At 43.2% G+C, this 24,456-nt stretch overlaps 1 protein-coding gene and 1 long non-coding RNA gene across 3 annotated transcripts in view; one reads left to right on the top strand and one right to left on the bottom strand.

Moving 5' to 3' along the window:
* MIPOL1 (mirror-image polydactyly 1) overlaps positions 1-24,456 on the bottom strand; it is a 539,082-nt gene that overhangs the window by 225,174 nt on the left and 289,452 nt on the right. The gene's annotated exons all lie outside the window — the stretch shown is intronic.
* On the top strand, positions 5,573-13,267 carry LOC149460032 (uncharacterized). The gene is made up of 2 exons (XR_016313162.1): positions 5,573-5,914; positions 12,774-13,267. It is a non-coding gene; the product is annotated as an uncharacterized LOC149460032 (long non-coding RNA).

Below are 24,456 nucleotides of genomic sequence, written 5' to 3'. Positions count from 1 at the left end.
ATAAAAAAAAAATCTGATTAGAGCTCCACAAACACCGCTAACATTCTATATTCACAATACATTGAATATAAAGTTTGAGGCTGCTGTGACCATTGAAATACATATACACTTTATTACACACAAATTCTTTAAAAAATGTAATGCATGTATGCTGTATATAACCTTAATTTGTGTGTATTTATAGAAGATTATGATTTTTGCATAGCTTTTGGCTATAGCTGGAGGCTTTCATTTCACCATGGTGTGTTTTTAAACATTTGTGTACAAAAAAAGTGCATATGTTATATTTCAATGGTCACGGAAGCTGCATTTTTTTATATTCCATGTATTATAAATAGAATGTTGGGGGGTTTGTTGAGCTCTGATTAGGCTTTTTTTTGGGTTACATATTAGTCTTTACCAGGAGCTCCTACTTCCCTTACTACTGATCTCGAAAGTCTTCATCACTTACTTCTGATCTCTTCCTCACTAAACTACTGATCTCTGACCTCTGTGTCATGGATCGCGGCGACGATTGGCTCCGCGCATGCGCTGATCTACACTAGCCGGCGGGCACTAGGACCTGGACGGCGGAGGCCGCGCATGTGCACTTGCGATCGCGGACGCTCGCCTTGCACCAATGGCAGGGCGCACTATTTAAACCTGCCCTGCACTTACACTCATTGCCGTATGGTCTTTGTTCCTGTATCCCTGCTATTTGAGATTCGTTGCTGACTTTGCCTGAACCTGACCTCTGCTGACTTCTCCTGCTTTGACCCCCTGGCTAGTTTGACCTCTCTTCTGGATATCCCTAAACCTGATCTGATCTACTGTTACCAACCCTGGCAAGTGACCGACTACTCTTCTGCCTGCTGCCTTGTACTACACTGATCCCACTGTTACTGACCCGGCCCGTTTGACCACGCTTACAACTCTGCCATCCATCCCGCTCGGACCCAACCTTCCGCCTCTTCACGTCAGGCTCTCTACCTGCATATACCTCTGGCGGATCCCTCTATCACAGGCGGGTGTACTCAGGGGCCACGACCTGGTTCCTGTCTGCTCCAAGTCCATCCCCACCATCAGGGGCACTGGTGAACAAGCAGACTGGGGCTTAGACTCTGCGCTCTGGGGAATCCTGTCCTGTGGACTGATAGAGGCACCGCCAGGAAGTTATTAACACTCTGCATCACTTACTACTGATCTCTGACCACTGAGTCCCTTACTACTGATCTCTGACCACTGAGTCCCTTACTACTGATCTCTGACCACTGAGTCCTTTACTACTGATCTCTGATTACTGAGCCACTTACTACAGACCTCTGAACTCTGCGACACTTACTATTGATCTCTGACTTCTGCGTCACTTTCTACTGACCTCTGAGTCACTTACTACTGATCTGACTACTGAGTCACTTACTGATCTCTGAACTCTGTGGCACTTCGCACTCAACCCCTGCACTCTGCTTCCCTTTTAGTTGCAGCCAATATTCAGCACAATAAAAACCACACCCAGTTTTTGCTGTGGTGTGCTATACAGTTTGATGGCCACTGCTATAGCAGACAGTAAGAGCACAGGAAGACCAGGAAGGCTGACATTACTACAGGTGTCAATTTCTCAGCGGACATCAGGGGGCAATTTCTGGAGATTGGATCTGTGTTCGGCAGGGAAGGCAGCAGGAAAGTAAAATATTTAAAGTCTTCTATTACAGGTACAGTGCTTTGAAAAAGTATTCATACCCCTTGTAAATTTTCCACATTTTGTCATGTTACAACCAAAAATATAAATTATTTTATTGGGATAATATGTGATAGACCAACACAAAGTGGCACATAATTGTGAAGTGGAAGGAAAATGATAAATGTTTTTCAATTTTTTTTACAATTAAATATTTGAAAAGTGTGGCGTGCATTTGTATTCAGCCCCCTTTACTCTGACACCCCTAAGTAAAAACCAGACACCCCTAACTAATAACCGGACAGGGATAAAGTTGTGGATAAGTTTAAAGCAGGGTTAGGTTATAAAAATATCCCAAGCTTTGAACATGTCACGGATCACTGTTCAATTCATCAACCGATAACGGAAAGAGTATGGCACAACTGCACATCTACCAAGACATGGCTGTCCACCTAAACTGACAGACCAGGCAAGGAGACCATAAATCAGAGAAGCAGCCAAGAGGCCCATGGGAACTCTGGAGGAGCTGCAAAGATCCACAGCTCAGGTGGGAGAATCTGTCCACAGGACAACTATTAGTCGTGCACTCCACAAATCTGGCCTTTATGGAAGAGTGGCAAGAAGAAAGCCATTGTTGAAAGAAAGCCATAACAAGTCCCGTTTGCAGTTTGTGAGAAGTCATGTGGGGGACACAGCAAACATGTCGAAGAAGGTGCTCTGGTCAGATGAGACCAAAATTGAACCTTTTGGCCTAAAAGCAAAACACTATGTGTGGCGGAAAACAAACACCCTGAACACACCATCCCCACCGTGAAACATGGTGGTGGCAACATCATGTTGTGGGAATGCTTATCTTCAGCAAGGACAGGGAAGTTGGAAAGAGTTGGCAGGAAGATGGATGGAGTCAAATACAGCACAATCTTAGAAGAAAACCTGTTAGAGTTTGCAAAAGACAGGAGACTGGGGCGAAGGTTCAACTTCCAGCAGGACAATGACCCTAAACATACAGCCAAAGCTACTGTACAATGGAATGATTTAGATCAAAGCATATTCATATGTTAGAATGGCCCAGTCAAAGTCCAGACCTAAATCCAATTGAGAATCAGTGGCAGGACTTCAAAATTGCTGTTCACAGACACTCTCCATCCAATCTGACAGAGCTTGAGCTATTTTACAAAGAGGAATTGGAAAAATGTCACTCTCTAGATGTGCAAAGCTGGTTGAGACCTTTGCAGCTGTAATTGCAACGAAAGGGGGTTCTAGAAAGTATTGATTTGGGGGGGGGGGGCTCAATACAAATGCATGCCACACTTTTCAGATGTATTCATGTATGTAAAACCTTAATCACAAAATGAAATAAAAATGTCTGCTGTAATTGCTTAACCACTAGCCTACAGGTCACTTATACTCCCTTCCTGCCCAGGCCAATTTCCAGCTTTCAGCGCTGTTGCACTTCGAATGACAATTGCGTAGTCATGCAACACTGTACCCATATGAAATTGTTATCATTTTTTTGTGACAGAGCTTTATTTTGGTGGTATTTAACCACCTCTGGGTTTTTTATTTTTTCTTAAAAAAAATAAAAATTGGACACAGCTGATCACATGACCGAATCGACATCTTCGGCTCTTTCCGTTGATCAGTGATCCGCTGTGTCCGAGGGACAAAGCACACAGTCGATCGCCGCTCTGCACGCTCCAGGAGAATGGGAGGTCCTCCCAGGACGAGAGAACCACCTTGCATCTGTCATATTACTATATGGCGGGTGGGAGGCGGTTAACAAGTGTTAGCTAAAGTTCAGCTTTCCTGCTAGAGCATCTAACACCACCTACTACGCAAATTGACAATAATGCTGTCCAAAGGTGTCTTCACTGCTCCTCCACTTAAAGGGGAAACACCCCAAGACAGGAAGTGAGTTCTGGCGAGGTGACCTGGTGAAAATAAAGAAAAACAGCCAAAAATAAGAAAACTAGTGCAGACACCACATTTAAATTGGAGCTAAACTCTGTGATACTGAATTATTCTTCAGCGGTGTGATGTCCCTCACCAACATCCTTGTGCCAGGCTGCAGCCGTGTTCACTGGCTGGCATGAGAGGACGTCACTCCTGTACATTGGCAGGGCTGGAGTCATCTCAGTATGCAGGTGCTATGCTAGTAGGTTTCATTTACTGCAGAAGACACATTGGGGTTCATTCACTAAAACTGGAGGGTGCAAAATCTGGAGCTCTGTATAGAAACCAATCAGCGCCCAGTTTTATTTTGTCAAAGTTTAATTGAATCCTGAAGAACTAAAAGATTGATTTTGAAAGGGATCAAACCAGCTATGTCACTAGAAGCCCAAATGATGAAGTTGCGATTGTCCTACTTTAGTCACACTATCAGAAGAGAGAGATCATTGGAGAAGGAAATAATGTTTGGAAAGATTGAAAGAACCAGGCGAAGAAGGAGACCTACTACTAGGTGGTTGGACACATTGACTACAGCTGTGGTTTTCACAAGACTAGTACAAAGAAGACTTCTTTTTAGAGCTTCAATCCATTAAGTCGCTAGGACTCGGACTCGAGTTGATGGCACTTAATAAATAATAATTATAAACTGAATATAAGTTGAAAGCTGATTGGCTACTATGCACATCTGCACCAGATTTTGCACTCTCCAGTTTTAGTAAATCAACCCCATTACATGTTTCTTCTGTAATAAAGATCCTACCTGCTCCCAATTTTTCAAAGCGGGACTTTCGTTCCACTTTAAAGTTTGTTAAGCTGTAAGAAATTAAATGTTTATTTTGGTTTTAATATTGTTTTAACTCTCTGTCCCAGAGACACAACAAGAATTGAGAGGAAATCTCTACAAAGTGAGGTTAACTGCTCTCTTAATTGTCACTGGAACATTTACCTTTATACGTTGCTCTCATGCCATGTGCAAAAATTATGGATTTCTGATAGTTTTCTGCTCTTGGAACCATGGTCAAAAGAGCAGTAAGTGATGGGAGTTCCAAAAACTTAAATTGTGAACATACCTAGAACTTTGACAGGGGATCTAATCCTTCCTGTACTCTATCTAAAACTAAAAAAGTTTTGGATATATATACACACTTTAATTAAAGCGGAGTTCCAGCTGAAAAAAAAAGTCAGCAGCTACAAAAACTGTAGCTGCTGACTTTCAAAATACTGACACTTACCTCTCCCTCAGTCCAGCGGTGTCCTCACCACTGCTGGTTTCACCGGCCGTCCTCTCTCCCTGGCACCGGCATCTTTAGTCTTCACAGCCGGGTGCCCACTGTGCATGCGCAAGAATTGCTGCGCTTTGTGAATGGCCTCGTAATCTTCTAGTACCTGTCACGTGTCCCAAAAGACTACGGGGAGGGAAGGGGGGAGGACAACTTCCACCTTCGACTGCCTAGGCGATTGCAGCGGAGGTGGGAGCGGGTGCCTGTCAAATTCGGGTACCCGCTCCCCCCCCACTCCCCAAAGGTGACAATCCTTAATGGGGAGTGGGGGACAAGGCATTAAATTGGAACTTCCCCTTTTGGATGGAACTCCGCTTTAAATATATCTGTAATACATTATTTGCTATTTACTTTTATAAAAACAGTCTCAATAAACAGAAAACTAGACTCTTACAGGATAGCAAGAACTATTTTAGCAGATGTCCTAAAGCAATAGATAAAGGAGACTGTACAGACTGGGTCTCATTCAGACACACAAGACAAGAAAACAACTTTCGTCTTGGTCAGAGAAAAACTGTTGGGCTTAGCAGTAGGATCCCCTGTCTCTGGAGCAGAGACCTTAATACTATGCTACTCCTTCAGCTCATACATAAAAATAACACAAGCAGCTATTTGAGTAGGAGAAGCCATAAAGAGCAATTACGACATTTCTTGGTATCAGCACCTTCCTCCTGTGCAGCCCAAAATAAGCAACCATGAGTATAATTATTTTTGTTGGCCTAAGAAAGCAAAATGGTCCAGGCAAGGGTTAATCAGGAGAGAGGTGCTCCTTGGAACTTTAGTATGGAAGGGATGAATGGAGAAGCACTGTGAGCAAATCTGGCTTGGCGACTCATTCTCCAATGCCGTGGTCGCTTGCTTGGCCCTTGGAAAAATGTGTTTCTCGCTTTTCCTTCAGGAACAGACGTCTCGTTGTGCTGAGACCGGCAGTGCTGCTGAGAGAAAAATGTCTCCCCTCGGATGCTGCAGACAAAGAATAACACTGCTCCCTCCAGACCAAACAGCGTGCCTTTGGTGTCAGACAGAGGTATGTGTTGTTCAGGGGTGATGTTTAGACACTCGTGGATGATGAGAGGAAACCGTCTCCTCGTTTCAAGGTATAAACATGACAGAATTAGCATTCTTGATTGCGCAGGCTCTTCCCAGTAGCTGGTGGAGCAGCCTGGACATTTATGCTATTGGACAAGAATATTACATGTTTCAGAAATATAGAATTTCGGCCTTCAGTATGACATCTGCCTATCAAAAGGCGATACAGAGCAGGTTTAAAATAATCAAACAAGAAGGTAAACTGTTTCATGAGTTGAGTAACTGCAATGTAACTATACAGCAATGTCGTTGTGTATGAAGAAAAACATCACAACAGGTGAGAATGAACTGCCCTCTCCAATGTGGATGGAAAAAAGAAATAAATGCTCAATTTCTCCTTTATATCTGCTGATTAAGTAGGGATGATCTAGTCCCAGGAGATTGTATCTCACAAGTGCTGTCCTGTAAATGTCCCCTCCCATCACATTGCCTTTGTTCCCTTGCCAACTGGAGCCAATGTGAAATACCCAGTACTTCCAGGTATGGGAAGCATATCTCTCTCGCTCTCATGTCCCCCCCCCTGCCTCCATGATGCAGTGCTGGTTTCTGCAGCACATATTGACAAGAATGGGGGAGGCATAAGAGAAAGGGTAAGTATAAGCAATAACTCCACTTTTGTGGAAAAAAATAGAGCAATTAAAAAAAAAAATACATATATAGCATATACAGTTGCAAGACAAGTCATATTGTCATTTAATTTTATTAAAAGTTATGTTTCTTTTTCAAATTACAGCCTCTGTAATTTTCTGTAAAATTCAATACAATACGGCAACAAACAGAAATGTAATTTCCTGCCTGTGTGATTGGCTGATTGTTTTACAAGTCTGCACTAAGATACAAGTGAAGTTTTAGGACCCCCTGCAGTAGGAAATTAAATTTTGGCAAGATATTTCGCAAATGTTAAAAATCTCTAAAAGGATGCAGACGCTGCAGCTTTTCCCATCAGAACACAGAGTGCACCAGGTGATTGTAATGAGCCAAACCCAACCCTCAGCTTCCAAAAGGACATGGTGAAACAAACAGCTATTTCTTAAGAGCAGCAAATGTAGCCATATGCAACAAAGTCCTTAAAATCCTTGCAATTGGCATAAATCCCCCAGAGGGGATTGTTTTTTTTTTTCTCAACAAAAAGTGGAATTACACTTAAGGGCCCTTTCATACTAACTGACTCAATCGACCATCCATTGTTCTCTATGGGGACGCGGATGTAAATGGGCAGGTGTCTGGTGGATCGGATGACAGTTGGATGTAAATGGATAGCCAGTTCGTTTACATCTGATCACCCCATAGAGAAGAGTGGGCTGTGTCCGTGTCTGCTCTGCACAAGCGTAACGGACACAAACCTGTCATACAACTGCTCAGTGGGGATCAGCGGACAGAGCTTGCAGATCCACTTTGCTGAGTCCACCCAAGGGGCTTTAAAGTGATTCTAAAGATTAAAATAAAAGAAACAAAAAAAAAAAAAAACACCAAAAATTATTATTATTATACAGGATTTATATAGCGCCACAATATAAAGGGAGACAATACAGCAACAATACAGTTCAATACAAGAGGGATAGGAGGTCCCTGCTCCTTGGAGCTTACAATCTAGGACATGCTACACTTACCTGCTCTTTGCAATTGTTTTGCACAGAGCAGCCCACATCCTCTTCTTTTTGCATCCCCTGCAGGCGGTCTTCTCTCCTCCCCCCATCCAAGTGTCCCCTTTTGCTATGGGAGCACTCGAGCAGGTGCACTCATTGGCTGTGATTAACAGCAGCAGGAGCCAATGGCTCCCACTGCTTTGTGAGCCAATGAGGAGACAGATCTGGGAGAGCCCCAGCTCTCATGCACATCGCTGGATTGAGATGGGGTATCGGTTAGTATAAGGGGGGGGGCTGCGGGAGGAGCTGCACCAAGAAGATTTTTTTACCTTTATTCATAGAATGTATTAGTATACAAGTAAAAAAAATGTTTGACTTTAGAAGCACTTTAACCACTTGCCGACCGCGCATAGCCGAATGACGGCTTCACCGCGGCCGGCCAGTTCTGAGTGGACGTCATATGACGTCCTCCCAGAACGCGCTCTCCTGCGCGCCCCAGGGGGCGCGCACCCGGCGATCTCCGTGATCGCTGTGTCCTACGGACACAGCTGATCACGAGATGTGGTGAAAGGCCGATCCCACCGGCCTTTTACCACGTGATCAGCGGTGTCCAATGACACGCTGATCACAGGAAAATGCAAGTGCCGGTTCTCGGCTGCACTTTCCTCACGCTGTCAGATCGTGAGGAAAGTACTGCCGAGAACCGGCAGTTGTCAGAGCGGGGATCGGCACCGATCATCAGGGCACTGATGATCAGTGCCCTGATGATCGGTGCCCAGCAGTGACCCCCGCAAGTTCCGATCAGCTGTGCGCCCACTAGCCCCGCCCACCCATTCCCAGCAGTGCCCCCACCTGTGCCCAGCAGTGCCCCCACCTGTGCCCAGCAGTGCCCCCACCTGTGCCACTCTGCAGTGCCACCTACCTGTGCCCAGCAGTGCCACCTACATGTGCCCAGCAGTGCCACCCACCTGTGCCCACCAGCGCCACCCACCTGTGCCCACCCACCAGTGCTGTCCACCAGTGCCACCCACCAGTGCCACCCACCAGTGCTGCCAGTCAGTGCCACCAGTCAGTGCCCAGGGGTTGTGCCAGTCAGTGCCGCCAGTCAGTGCCCAGAAGTGATGCCAGTCAGTGCCGTCTATCAGTACCCATCATCAGTGTCACCTATCAGTGCCGCCTATCAGTGCTGCATATCAGTGCCGCCTATCCGTGACCCCTAATTAGTGCTGTCTATCAGTGCCGCCTATCCGTGCCACCTCATTAGTACTGCCTATCAGTGCCCTTTAGTGCTGCCTATCAGTGCCCATCAGTGCCGCCTATCAGTGCCCATCAGTGCCGCCTCATCAATGCAAATCAGTGAAGGAGAAAAAATACCTGTTTGAAAAATTTTATAAAAGAAACAAATAAATTTTTTTTTTTTCAAATTTTTTGCACTTTTTTTAATTTATAGCGCAAAAAGTAAAGCGCCCAGTGGCGATTAAATACCACCAAAAGAAAGCTCTATTTGTGAGAAAAAAATGATCAAAATTTCATATGGGTACAATGTTGCATGACCGCGCAATTGTCAATCAAAGTGCGGCAGCGCTGAAAGCTGAAAATTGGCCTGGTAAGGAAGGGGGTATAAGTGCCTGGTAGGCAAGTGGTTAAATAAACTCTTCCCTTTGCCCTGCATGAGCAAAGCACAAGTTCAATTTAAGAATCAATAGTCAGACACAGGACGCTGGTCAGTGCTCAGTTTTGAGAAGCCATCTCTGTGTTTGCATATCAGTCTGCAGTTTGAGCCTTGATTGACCTACTGGAACCTCTTTAAGTCTGGCTCCAGATGTGAAGGAAGGAGCTAAACAGCCAACAAAAGTTACAAAGCTGCTCTGCTGGCTGCTGCCCCCAGGAGCAGTATGACTGTTACAACTGCAAGCATGTATTACTGGGTCATCCTAATAGTCAACAGTTCACTTACGTAAGTGAAGAAATTCCCTTATTATAGGGCCACTGGCTAACAATGTTAAAGGGATATTATAGTCAAAAATGGAAAGGCCAAAGACCACCAACATAGGCAACATAGCTTTGTATCATGCCCCTGGTCACGAAGGTAAAAGTGGCAATACTGTGAGAACGGCAAAACCACTGAGTGCAAACACGGCAAGATAAGTGCTGTTGGCCACCAGTACAAAAATAAGAGCACAGTCATCAGATATCCAGTAGGTCACTGGTCACCAGTGATAAAAGGGTACACAAGGACAAGTCGCTGGGGAATGTGAATATTTTGCAATATAGCCCTCTGATCTGTAGTTCCACCTCCAGGATAAAGTACCAAGCCTAAACTGTGCAATGAAAAGCATTTAAACATTTAGCAATTACATTTAATGAGTAGATGCCATGTCAATTTTAATTTATGATCTTACCATGCACATGGCAACCTTTAGCCTTATGACACTGATATCAATTGCTTAAAAATGAACATACACACTTTTACATTCTTATCTCCTGTTCTGTTGTGGAAGAACTGTTAGGTGACCATGGAGTTACTAGGCGGGGATAGGGGAAATATATCTTTTTGCAAGACAGTTGTCGGAGGTGCTCTCAGTAACAGAACTGAACACTACCCACTGAACGGTTAGGAAAGAGACACCGAGAAAGTCATTTGCTCTCGTGTAAACAGATTTGAGTTGAGTGCTTGCACTGTAAGCTGATAAGGGACACCTTTTATACATACGGTTCACTATATGCTGCCAGGTCCTCCTTTAAGTCAGCATTTAAAAGGACTTCCAATGGATTTTCCCTAAATCCATCTACACACAAATCTTAAGTCTAAATATTCAATGTTGACAGTTAACGAACAAAGAGCCTGTACAAAAGGGACGCAGTCTTGCCCTGCCTTCTCCTGAAACCAGATGACATTAGATGACATGATGCATTACAAGGCGCAGTATGATGTTTCTGGAGCGCACTACGAAGACTGAAGTCAAATGCATGAATAACAATGAGTTTACATATGAAGAAAGCCAGCCGCTTGCCAAAAAGATACTAAATTCCACTTTAAAACCAGACATGAACACATCAATTATTTCATATGGTTGACAAAGTAAAATGTTTAATGCACAATGAAAAGAAAGAGAAATTCAATATAAAGTATGCAGATATAATGACTTTATTTGGGGAGTATACAAAAAGGAGGATTACAGATTACGTCACACATGGTACCATTCAGACTAAAAGTATGTTGACAATTAGCAAATTAAAGTAGATTTAAACCCTGACTGAATATATTTAGGACTCATTAACACTTTAGCTGCAGAGGCAGCGGCTGGGGGTGAACAACTGCCGCAGTTGGGGGTGAACACATGCCGCAGTTGGGGGTGAACGCATGCCGCAGCAGGAATTATACCCCCAATTCCTTTCAATGGGCACTACCACCCACTGAAAGTGACCCATACAAGTGGATGGAGCTGCTCTGCAACCACCCCTCAACTGTGTGCAATGTACATGGTTGCAGTGTACCAGTGCAGAGTTTAAAAGTTTAATGCAGGTGGTGAAGAGACAATACACAGATTGCACTTCAGAGAACAAAGCTAATGTGAACAAGCCCTTAGTTTGATACAGCACTGTGTATCATAAACATTTGTCATGCTTTTCAAACAAAACTACCTGTTCTGGATTCGCAGCAGGAAGTGAGAGGAATTTTTTCAAAGTGAGGGAAAATCCCCTGTTAGACAGTTGTCCCCACTAGAAGGTCTCTCTTCACCCCCTATTATGTAACATTTTGGATTTCCTATCACAAAGTAAACTGTATGATCCTCCTGCGCTCAGATGTAGGCTCTGAATAAAGCTGCTAACACCCTACCACATACCAAAATGGACAATAATAAGATAAAATAATGTGGTGCTGTGCTTATACATACTACAAACCGGAAAGAATAATAGCATATAATAAAATCTACATAAATAAAAAAATACAAACCCCCCGAAAAAAACAATATCTAAGTGTACTTATATGTGACTAAAATCACAAAATATATGAAATCATGAAACAATAATTGCCAATAACACCCAAGGATGATGATGATTAAAGCGCTGAGCAAACTGTTGGCGCTATATAAATCCTGTATAATAATAATAATAATAAAACCAAAAGGAAAAAAAAATATGGCTATAGATAAACTCTCAAATGTTCATCTCCTTTACACATTCAGGGCAAAGTACAAGATTATCTTAAAGTTGAAGTCCTGGCTAGAACTAACTATGCTTAAAATGGCTCCCACCCACCTTCTCATATACTAACCACCCCATAGAAGGAGGATGCTTATACTTGCCTATTCTCGGGGCACTTTGGTCCAGTCATGTGATCCACTCCCAGCAGTCGGCTTCAGGGGAGCTACTTGGTTCAATCCCTAGTAGCAAAGTCAAATACAATAACTTGTACTTCCAGGTATGGGTGGACATGTGACTCATTTTCTCCATTAAGTGACAGCACTGGTTCCCTTGTGACTAGCCAGTGCTAGTATGTGGGGATGGAGAAGGTGTCTATAGCCTTGTGTAAGTTCTGACGGGTCAATTTTGCACTTACACAGGTTTTTTTTGTCGCAGTCCTGGCAGTCAAACAAAGCAGCACAGAAGAGAAAAAAGTGGGTACAAGCTGCTTACCAGGGTGGAGGTTAAGTGTCCTGCATTGATAAAGGAAATAGGATTCCTATGTCCAAAATGAACTGTCTAAAGAATAATTTCAGGCATGGCATTTTAAACATAGTTACATTGGTCCAACTTCGACCAATGTATCTACGAATATACCATAACTGTGGTATCCCTATAGAAACAAGAAACCACTGAAATAAACACTTCTCCGTTACTCCAGTGATCTCCACTTGCTTTGAGGTCCTGCTGCTGCATTGTGAACACAGGAGGTCGGTCATTCGGCACAGGCACCATTCAGAGAATGCCTTTCATTTTCTATATAAATGCAAAGCATTATCTGATTGGACGAGGCGGAGAGCATGATGTCTCCAATACATGAAAGCATTTTTGAGCAGGTGGAAAAACCACTGGGATGTTCAAACATGCACACTGCAATTTATCTTCAATGAATCACAATACATTACAAAATGAAGCAAATGTTTTGCATTGTGCTTCTATTACAAAACATATTTTTCGTGTTAAGAACATGCATGATAAGTAATGTGTCAGTGTTACACTTAGATATTTTTTTATCTCTTGCAGAGACTACATTATTCCTCTTGAAAATGCCTTTATCTGTCTGTCCAGTAGAACAGAGCCATCATTGTTTGTGCATCATTTAGGGTCAGTATCTACTGTGGACCAAGATTCTGGCTCAGAGGATGACACAGTCATGGTTGGCTGGTATCAGTGCTGCAATTGCTCACATAAATATACTTTTGCTGTATATTGTGACATGCCAGAGATGTATTCATACAAACTCAAAGTTACTGAAAAGTCCACTTTAAGCTCATGAACCATAAATCTCATTGCTCTGTTTAGAGACAAGCAGCTGAAGAATGCCTAGCAGTTTTATGCACCAAGCACTCCCTTTTGGGCGCTATAGCATATGAAGCCATATGAAGAACCCTGGTCAAATCACAACTGCACACCTGAAGAAAAGAAAACATTCAAACTGTTGTTTCCAAAGAAACCAAATGATTTGTAGTGTGTTAACATGAACTAATCTGTCTTGTGATAAGGCTGTTTGTAAACCATTCTGTGAGTGAATGTCATTTATCCTAAAGCCTTTTTCCATTTTGAGACTGCCATTGTATACCTGTAACAGTGCCATTCATTTCCAAGTGTAGCAGACTGGGAAATCACCCAAATGGACCCATTACTTGTGTTCAGGGCTCATGGCCTAGTAACGTGGGTGTGCCTTCACCTGCCCAGTCACGGTGACTGATATGCTGGTACAAAAGAACGCAACTTGGTGACCTCCTGTGCCTCATTAGGTGAGTCAGACAACTTGGCTATCAACAGAGAGCTGTGGTTGTAACTGAACCATGTTATTCTGCATAAAGCTGGCTCCAAGCAGCATGTCTCTTAGCAAATCCATTATCACAGAAAGCAAATGCATGCAGTGACCAGTATGTGCTAGGCTTGTATCAACCCACACAGACTGGACAAAGCACATTAAACCACTCTAGAATATGACAAAATGTTAGAACACCAATGGAGCAATCCATTAGATTTGGGATACTTTTATGTCACCATTTTAGCAGTTTTTTGTGAGCATGCCTCACAAAATAAAAAGTCTTTATAACCCCCCTCCCCTTTTTTTCCCTCAGTCTCTCTCTTGATTCGTGTACTTTTCTCCTACCTTTTCTCTCTCAATAGTGAAGTAAATAAGAATTTGATTCCCTGCTGATTTTGAATGTTTGCCCACTCACAAAGAAATGATCAGTCTAAAAATTGAATGGTAGGTGTATTGTAACACTGAGAGACAGAATAGCAAAAAAAATTTCAAAAGAAATGCATGTCTAACAAATTATGCACTGATTTGCATGTTCATGAGGGAAATAAGTATTTGATCCCCTTCACAAAACATGACTTAGTACTTGGTGGCAATCACAGAGGTCAGACGTTTCCTGTAATTGACCACCAGGTTTGCACACATCTCAGGAGGGATTTTGTCCCACTCCTCTTGGCAGATCCTCTCCAAGTCATTGTTTGGTGGCTGACGTTTGGCAACTAGAACTTTCAGCTCCCTCCACAGATTTTCAATCAGACTAAGTTCTGGAGACTGGCTAGGCCACTCAAGGACCTTAATGTGCTTCTTCTTGAGTCACTCCTTTGTTGCCTTGGGTAGGTGTGTTTTGGGTCATTGTCATGCTGGAACACCCATCCACGACCCATTTTCAATGCCCTGGCTGAGGGAAGAAGGTTCTCACCCAAGATTTGACGGTACATTGCCCTGTCCATCGTCCCTTTGATGCGGTGCAGTTGTCCTGTCCACTTAGCAGAAAAACACCCCCAAAGCAAAATGTTTCCACCACCATGTTTGACAGTTGGGATGGTGTTTTTGGGTTCATAGGCAGCATTCCTCCTGCTCTGAACACGAGAGTTGAGTTGATGCCAAAGAGCTCAATTTTGGTCTCATCTGACCACAACACTTTCAACCTGTCCTCCTCTGCATCATTCAGATGTTCAATGGCAAACATCAGACGGGCCTGGACATGTGCTTTCTTGAGCAGAGGGACCTTGCGGGCACTGCAGGATTTCAATCCTTGTCGGCATAGTGTGTTACCAATTGTTTTCTTGGTCACTGTGGTCCCAGCTGCCTGGAGATCATTGACAAGATCCTCACGTGTAGTTCTGGGATGATTCCTCACTGTTCTCATGATCATTGACACTCCACGAGGTGAGATCTTGCATGGTGCACCAGACCTAGGGAGACTGACAGTTGTTTTGTGTTTCTTCCATTTGCGAATGATTGAACCAACTGTTGTCACCTTCTCACCAAACTGCTTGGCGATAGTTTGGTAGTCCAGTCCAGCCTTGTGTAGGTCTACAATCTTGTCCCTGACATCCTTGGACAGCTCTTTGATCTTTGCCATGGTGGAGAGTTTGGAATCTGATTGTTTGATTGTTCCTGTGGACAGGTGTCTTTTATACAGGTAACAAAATGAGATTATGAGGTAACAAAATGAGTCTCCCTTTAAGAGACTGCTTCTAATCTCAGCTTGTTACCTGTATGAAAGACACCTGGTAGCCAGAAATCCTGCTGAAAGACAGGGGATCAAATACTTATTTCCCTCATGAACATGCAAATCAGTGCATAATTTGTTAGACATGAATTTATTTTGAATTTTTTGTTGCTATTCTGTCTCAGTGTTACAATACACCTACCATTCGATTTTTAGACTGATCATTTCTTTGTGAGTGGGCAAACATTCAAAATCAGCAGAGGATCAAATACTTATTTCCTTCACTGTATAACTGCTAACAGTACTCGTGTTTTGCCGTCCAGGAAAGCTCCCCATGCCCTCCCTCCAGCAGAACGCATTTGCACTGCACTGACTGTGTTGATTGGGGAATCGAGTGATTTTATTTCCTTCCACCCGTGGTGGTGGAAGGAAAGAAAATAGAGTAATTTATGGGCTGCTTTAGATACTTGCAGCATTCCTTTCCCACATAGGTTTTACCATCTAGGCTGTATGCATTGTGAACCTGAGAGCCTCAGTCCCGTTTTGTCACACATTGTTATATTCTCGTTCTCCAAGTAAAGAATATGTAAACCCAACATTTCTTATTCCTGATACGTATCTGTTGTACCATGTACTTGTATGAAAAAGTATCCTCTTCTTTTTGTATTGCTTCATTTGTGTGAAATCCCTGGTGTTCCTGCCAGTCCTTCTACTTTCCTATTAAAAACTGACCACACTAGGCAGGAGAACACATCATGGTCAGTTCTCTAGCTATGCTAGGAACTCAGCCTACTTTCCTCTAATGATCAGAGTTGTCCTGACACACACACCCCTCCTCCTGCACAGCATTTCACTGGGAAGATCAGTGCACTGCTGTTTCTCCTCCTTCAGCATTTGTGCCGCTGAGAATATAGGGAATGTGTTCACTTATAAAAACGGGGGAAAAAAAACTTTTTTTGCTTCAGCAAGACAGGAATTCCAGACTCAGATCCATCTTTCTTTTAAGTCCCGGGCTTCAACAGCAGTGTCATTAAAGCTAATGATTGAGAAGCTGGATGGAGTAGAGGCCCTTGAGACAGCAGATCCTGCCTGTTTGGAAGTGACAAGGGGTCGTCTTCTAGAAGTCGAAGTATGTCTGTTTATCAACCTTTTAACTTTCCTGGGTCACAATGGAAGAAGAGAAATTGTCTTGAGCCACACATAAAATACCTTAACAATAAGGATAGCTGAGGGACAGAAAAAGTTGGGCAGGTCACAAGGTAATGATCACGGATATTGATAATGTACCTATCTGAGTAATAAAGCTTCACTTTTTTGTGATATTTTTTATCATGAAACTAAAAGAGGACAACATAAAACTAGTACGATATTTGCCACTGTTTTTGATAAATTAACGCATCAATATTAGGTTCGATGGATGTTGAAGCAATTCTCAATGAATTCTCAAGGTACTCATCAGATATTTTGGTTCTAATTGTGCTTCATCCTTGAAAGTGCTGCAGAAAGCTGATGACATGAATTAGGCATGAGTGTGAAGAATGGGGAATTTTTCTTTGGGAAGATAAAACTTACAGTCATGGCCAAAAATATTTCTGTCAGATAATGCACCACTTCGCCCAGAAAATTGTTGCAATTACAAATGTTTAGGCATTCTCATATTTATTTCTTTTGTTTGCATTGATATAACACAAAAAAGTGGAGAAACAAAAAGCCAAATCTGACACATTCCACACAAACCCCCCAAAATGGACTGGACAAAATGATTGGCACCTTCCCAAAATTGTAAGAAATAATTACATTCCAAGTTTTGTGATGCTCCTGTAACTTGTAATTAAACTCACCTGTTTCAATTACCAGATCTTAATGTTCTTGTGTTCACTGTGCACAACATTGTCAAGAAGTTTATAGCCCATGGCACTGTAGCTAATCTCCTTGGACATGGACGAAAGCGAAAACCGTAATCCTATTATACGTTGCAATCTGAATGAAAAGGGAGGCTATTGTAAGAGACCCAGGAGGACCCCCTTGCTAACACAGAAACATTAAAAATCCAGATTGGAGTTTGCCAAAACGTAACTCAATCTTTTTGGAAAAATGTGTTGTGGACAGATGAAACAAAATTACAGTTTTTTGGAAGAGCCCATCATGCTACTGTTTGCAGGAAAAGAAATGAGGCCTTTAAAGAAAATAATATTGTCCCTACAGTCAAATATGGTGAAGGTTCATTGATGTTTTGGGGTTGCTTTGCTGCTTCAGGCACTGGATGTCTTGACCGTGTGCATAGTATTATGAAACTTGAAGACTACCAAAGAATTCTGGGGTGCAATTTAGGACCCAATGTCACAAAGGGGAGTCTCTGTCAGAGGTCAGAAGGACAATTACCCAAGGCACATGTCAAAAAGCACCCAGAAATGGTTTAGGACAAAGTGCTGAGAGTACTGAACTGGACAGCAATGAGTCCAGATCTCAATCTCATATAGCACCTCTGGAGAGATCTCAGAACAGCAGTTGGGAAAAGCAACCCTTCCAATCCGAAAGACCTGGAGCAGTTGGTGAAGAGTGGTCCAAGATTCCAGTAGAGAGGTGTAAGAAACTGATTGATGGTTACAGGAAGTGATTTATTTCAGTTATTTCAGGGGTGTGCTACCAAATATTAAATTGAGAGTGCCAATAATTTTTGGGGGTTTTGTGTGAAATGTCAGATTTGGCTTTTTGTTTCTCCACTTTTTTGTGTCATGCCAGTACAAACCAAAGAAATAAACATGAGAATGCCTAAATATTGCATTAACGCCTAAACATGCAACAATGTTCTGGGTTGAGTGGTAAATTATCTGACAGAAATGCAGGGGCTCCAATATTTTTGGCCATGACTGTAAAAGCCCAGTAAAGAGACACGGCCGCATGTGTAAACTTTTTTTTTTTTTTTTTTTTTTACAACCCCCCCCATAGCTGTAGTTGATCGCAGCTGGGACAACCCTGGTGTATCAGGTTCTTTTATGCCAGTTCGTTGCAATCAGATCCACAGTTTTCCTATTTTGCTCTATCTTTTCAAGCAGTCAGGGCAGAATTTGCACCAGCATAGATTAGCCTGAACTGAAACCAGGGAATTATCAATGCACCCAGGGCCACGGCTCGAGGGTCCTTGGTCCTGGCTGCAAACAGAGGTAGTTTGTTGCTGAATCTGGAGGCTTGGATGTCTACATCTGGAGTTCCCCACTTTTGACATCATATTAAAGATGTCTGGGTAAGGGGTCCATTGCCCCAATCCAGATAGTGGTGGCTGATATAGTCACCTTTCCAGTTGTCCACTCCTGGGATGTGGTCCTTTGGGATGTCTAGACAGTGAGTTTCAATCTATACAATTCCCTCAAAGAAGTCTACCGTGACACCTAAAACCCCTTGTGGGATGCCTCTTTGACATCAATTCTTGAGTGAAGAACTGTATTTTTGGAAGGAAAACATTTGCTTGGGATGTGTCTAGAACCTGATCTAGGTATTCCAGGCGAGGAGGAGGCTGGAGAGCAGATTTTTTTTGATCACTCGACTGAAAGCCTGAAGCATCAGAATTGTCCTCTGCATGTTTGTCAACAGCTGGAAGGTAGATGATTCCTTTAAAAGAAGGTCATCTAGAAAACCTGTGACCTGGATACCTGGTGACCTGTAGTTCTGAGAAGGGCAGGACAAGTTGCTAAGACCTTTGCAACTAGTATAGACCAAGGGGCACTGTAACAAACTGGAGGTGATTGTCTGCAATTACCATGCCTTGCAGATTATATTCCATTTTTTACTCCCCTTGAAACCACCAATTGAACTCACAGGTCTGGGATGTCTAAGACCCAGAGACAAACTTTAACAGACGTCCCCTATACTCTTAGGAGTGAAGGCACCCCTTTATTGGGAAGAGAACTTTGGGGGGCCAAGTCTTGCGCTGAAAGTTGGGACTGAACTGAAGTTGAAACCTGTGTGGAACAATTAGGTGCTTTGGTTTGGTATAGGTGGTGGAAGGTTGGGATCTTTTGCTGTGGAAGTAAAACCTTCTCTCCTGTGACATCTTTTATGAATTGGTCAAGTGCTTCTCCAAACAGACATCTTCCTTGATAAGGTGCTTTTTACAGGCATCTTCAGCTTTTCAGGATTTTAACCACAAGTTTCTGTACATGTGAATGGAGATTAGGGCTATTTTAGAAATTTGTCTCCAGGGCTCATCAAGGCTTGGAGTATAGCCGTACCCCTATGTCCTTGCAATAAGTGGCTCTATTGACTGGCTGAGGCTGTAGTTTACCAAGAGGGTGTTCCAACCTATAATACACTGAGAAAGTATCCGCTAGTGAGAGCATAATAATATTTATGGCCAGTTTACAGCAGTCAGGTCCATTGCGGTGCGTATTATATCACACTAATGTGTACTGGGTTAAGGCAGTCCATTCATATGAGCCTTTCAGTTCTGTTACATTTCTGACCCAAGCGTTAACATTTACCTTTCACCCAGCACTTTACCTTAACCTATGCCCTAGCACATGAGCCTAACCCTCCCTCTGTGCAAACCCATATTACCAACCTAACTCCTGAAGTTAGCCTCCTCCCCCTATCCTAACACTTTACCTTCACCATAAATTGTAAACTGAATCCCATAATCCCTGACACTAAACTAATGTAAATCCCAACAGTAAAAAGTAACCCCTTGTTCTGTATACTTGCCATGTCCCGTGCCAGAAACACCTGTGCTAATCCTAATATCTATGCTTACAGCTCTATGCTGGGCCCAGCTATTTGTACCAAGAACTAGTTATACATGATGCAGAAGCACCTTTATGTAGAAAAGCAGCCTCCATATGTATTTGAAAATTGTGCAACAGAGACCTACCTTTTAAATGACTGAGAACACGCTGATATTTTTTTATTGTGCGTTTCGGAACTTGGTTAGTGTTGTACCACTGCACACTGCTTATTTTAGATTAAAATAGAAGAGCTGTAATCCTTTTTTACTAACTAGTTACACTGGAGGGACTTTTATTTCAACACAACTTGCATTTTTCTTTAAGTATTGTACAAATTGTGGGCAACTGAATAGAGGCATGCAGAAATGGTATGTATTGTATACTTAAACACAAGTATTTATTCCACAAGGTGGCTTCCCCCATTAACAGTTTATTATGTATTAGGTTATAGCCCTATAATCATCTGATTTCCATTGGTTCTGGTATAGGTTACAGATAAGCAGAGATTAGAAATGTATACTCAGAATGTAGGGAGCGTGAGAGGAAAAGAAGTAAAGAATAAGAGATAACAAGAAAGATAATAGTAACGGAAGAGATAGGCAGCTATAGTCTAAATGAAATCTGCTATCACTCCTCTCTCTTGGGTTTCACCTGTTGCTGGGTTTTAATATTATTAATCACTTTACAGTTATGACTCATGTGCCCAGGCAGAATGACCAGAACTGAGGATTCTGGGATCTCACATAAAAACAAACATCCCCCTTTTCATTTTAATCTTTCTTTTGTTTCAAAAAAGCACTTATAGGAGTTGGAAGTACTGTAAAGCAGAAAAACTAACCAGATTATAAATTACAATTACAAAATTAGAAACAAACTGCACCCCACATATCCATTTGCCTGAGATCTGAACTGCTGTTGATGGGTGTCATACCTGCTCTTATGTACGGCACAAAAGATTAGATCTGAACGATTAAAAGAAAAAGTGTTCGGCTACCTAAACCAATAGGCTATCAGCAAACACCAATTATTGCAATCTGTATGTTTCTTTAAAAATAAATACATTTTAGACACAATGAGCATAAGCAACTGAATCAACGATGAAATCATACTCCTGTCACCCATTTGACAACAGCTATGAGAAGGAAGGGCAGCACTAGGAGCCAATCAAGCTTTGCTGCAAGCACATGTTCTAAAAGGAAACATGCAGACAGAAAAAGAAGAGCAAAGAGAGCTGGTGGCTAATTGGTAAGTTCCTGCTCCTTCATTATGCAGTACACAGGCTTCAAACCAAGGGTTCACACTTTTGCTCTGCAGTGCTTGAATGTGGCCGGGCACTTCCATGTCTTCGTATGCAATATTTTTGGTCATAAATGATCCCTTGTTAGAATTAAGGTAACATCTAGCTTATATATATATATATATACACACACACACACACACACATATATATATATATTGTGGGGGTTAGCTCAGGTGGGGGATCTCCTTCCCTGGGACAAAGGTAGACCGCACAGCAGGCTTTCGGCAAAATCTGACTGGTTGTCAGTTTTATTAAAAAGGTTTGCAAGAAATATCAAAATAAACAAAACATCAAAATAAACCCTGGCCATCCAGGCACTAACTAAACAGAAGATGTTTCCTCTCTCAGAGGTGAAGGGCTTCTCCCTGTCACCACCAAAATAAAATAACAGCAAACCTTTTCTTGTAGGTATAGTCCATACACACAGCTCTCTCAGAATACCTCTCTGAGTCCCAGGCCACGAGCGACTCCTTGCTCCAGCCCTGCCCTTTTTGAATCACCTGTTGGTGGTCATCAGTGGAGCCCAAACTCTGGTCCGGACCCACCTGCTTAACTGTGGCCCCGAAAACCCGGAGTGGACTCCACCTAAACTGTCAGGTATGAGCATATGCGAGGTGACACATAGCGTCCCTCTATCACCTCGCCGTTCATCCTGTCACATATCCCCCCCCTCTGCTCAAGCCCCTGCGGCTGAGCAACTGTCCCAACCAGGCAATGGACCCGGGAAAGGGCATCTACATTACTTTGCAGTTTCCCCGCTCTGTGTTCCACTGTGAATTTGAACACTTGTAGCGTGAGAAACCACCTCGTCACTCCACTGTTTTTCTCATTATTATCACACATCCATTTGAGCGGGGCATGATCAGTAACCAACTTGAATGGTCTTCCTAACAGGTAATATTTCAGGGCCTCCAAGGCCCATTTGATGGCCAAACATTCCTTCTCCACAATGGCATAGTTTCTCTCATGTTTGTTGAGCTTTCTACTTAGGAAGACCACAGGGTGCTCCTCCCCTTCTCTGATTTGGGACAGGACAGCACCTAGTCCCACATCAGAGGCATCAGTCTGTACCACAAACTCTGTTGTGAAATCTGGGGTCACAAGCACAGGTTGAGCACAGAGAGCTTGTTTCAGCCTTTGAAATGCGGTCTCCGCCTCAGGATTCCACTTAATCATGACCGACCCCCTACCTTTTGTCAGATCGGTCAGTGGGGCTGCAATGGTGGCAAAATTGGGGATAAACCGCCTGTAGTATCCCGTGATTCCAAGAAATGCCCGGACTTGCTTTTTATTTACAGGTTGGGGCCACTTTTGAATTGCCTCAATTTTATTGATCTGAGGCCTAATGAGACCTCGACCAATGATGTAGCCAAGATATTTGGCCTCCTCTAAGCCTATGGCACACTTTCTGGGGTTGGCGGTAAGACCTGCTTCCCTCAGCGAATCTACTACCGCTTGCAAGCGGGACAAATGAGATTCCCAGTCTGGACTGTGGATGACGACATCGTCCAAATAGGCAGCTGCATATTGGCGATGTGGTCTCAATGTTTTGTCCATCATCCTTTGGAATGATGCAGGAGCCCCATGCAAACCAAACGGCATCCGCTTATACTGAAAGGACCCCTCGGGGGTGGAGAATGCCGTCTTTTCTTTTGCAGCTTCCGTTAAAGGAATCTGCCAATAGCCTTTAGTTAAATCTAAGGTGGTTATGTACCGAGCCGTTCCCAACCTGTCAATGAGCTCATCCACCCGAGGCATCGGGTACGCATCAAACTTAGACACACTGTTCAGTTTTCTGAAATCATTACAGAAACGAATTGTTCCATCTGGTTTTGGGACCAACACTATGGGACTCGACCACTCACTGTGAGATTCCTCAATCACTCCCAACTCTAACATGTCCTTTATTTCCTTTGCCACCGCCTCCCGCCTGGCCTCGGGTATTCTATAGGGCTTGACATTTACGCGGACCCCGGGCTGGGTAACTATGTCATGCTGTATGACCGTCGTCAGTCCAGGTAGGTGGGAGAAGAAATCTCCATTTTTCCTCACAAACTCCTTAACATCATTTTGTTGGGCTACTGATAAGGTTTCCGTTATAGGTACCTGAGGGGCCGCGGGAACCACGTCCTTTTGGGGGCTTGGTACTGCCAACAAACTTTCCCTGTCTTTCCAAGGTTTTAAGAGATTAACATGATAGATTTGTTCGGGTTTCCTCTTTCCTGGCTGGTAAACTTTATAATTTACTTCCCCCACTTTCTCCCTAATTTCAAAGGGACCTTGCCACTTTGCGAGGAATTTACTTTCCACGGTGGGGACTAGCACCAGCACTCTATCCCCAGGGTTGAAGGTACGGATCCTGGCACCCCGGTTATAAACCCTTCTCTGGACCTCCTGGGCTTGCTCCATGTGTTCCCGAACAAGTGGCATGACAGCTGCGATTCTATCCTGCATCTGTGAGATATGCTCGATGACACTTCTATAGGGCGTGGACTCTCCCTCCCAGGTTTCTTTTGCAACATCTAGCAATCCCCTGGGATGTCTACCATATAGTAATTCAAAAGGTGAATATCCTGTAGATGCCTGAGGTACTTCCCGTATAGCAAACATGAGATATGCTAGCAAAAAATCCCAATTTCTCCCATCTTTGTCCACCACCTTTTTTAACATATTCTTAAGGGTCTTGTTAAACCTTTCCACAAGCCCATCAGTTTGGGGGTGGTAGACCGAGGTACGGAGATGGGAGATTTTGAACAGTTTGCATAACTCTTTCATAACTCTAGACATAAATGGCGTGCCCTGATCAGTTAATATCTCCTTTGGAATACCTACACGACTAAACACCCGGACAAGCTCTTTGGCGATATTTTTAGCGGAGGTATTACGCAAGGGGATGGCTTCAGTATACTGGGTGGCATAGTCAAGTATCACCAGTATGTGCTGATGGCCCCGGGCAGACTTTACTACTGGACCCACTAGGTCCATGCCCACTCTTTCAAACGGTACTTCAATTATGGGTAGAGGTACTAGCGGACTACGAAAATGGGGTGAGGGCGCAGAATATTGACATTCCGGGCATGACTCACAATGCGCTTTGACGTCTCCATGTAAGCCTGGCCGAAAGAATCTCTGGGTTATTCTCTCCTTTGTTTTCTCTACACCCAGGTGTCCACCCATTATATGCCCATGGGCTAAATCTAGTACCATCCGGCGAAAGGGTTTGGGGACCACTAACT

Source organism: Staurois parvus, unplaced genomic scaffold, assembly GCF_062004578.1.
Source record: "Staurois parvus isolate SC_StPar_1 unplaced genomic scaffold, SC_StPar_1.0 ptg000237l, whole genome shotgun sequence".
In the NCBI taxonomy this organism is placed as follows: domain Eukaryota; kingdom Metazoa; phylum Chordata; class Amphibia; order Anura; family Ranidae; genus Staurois; species Staurois parvus.
Note: the sequence above shows the minus strand (reverse complement) of the source record. Positions and strands in the feature narration are given on the sequence as shown.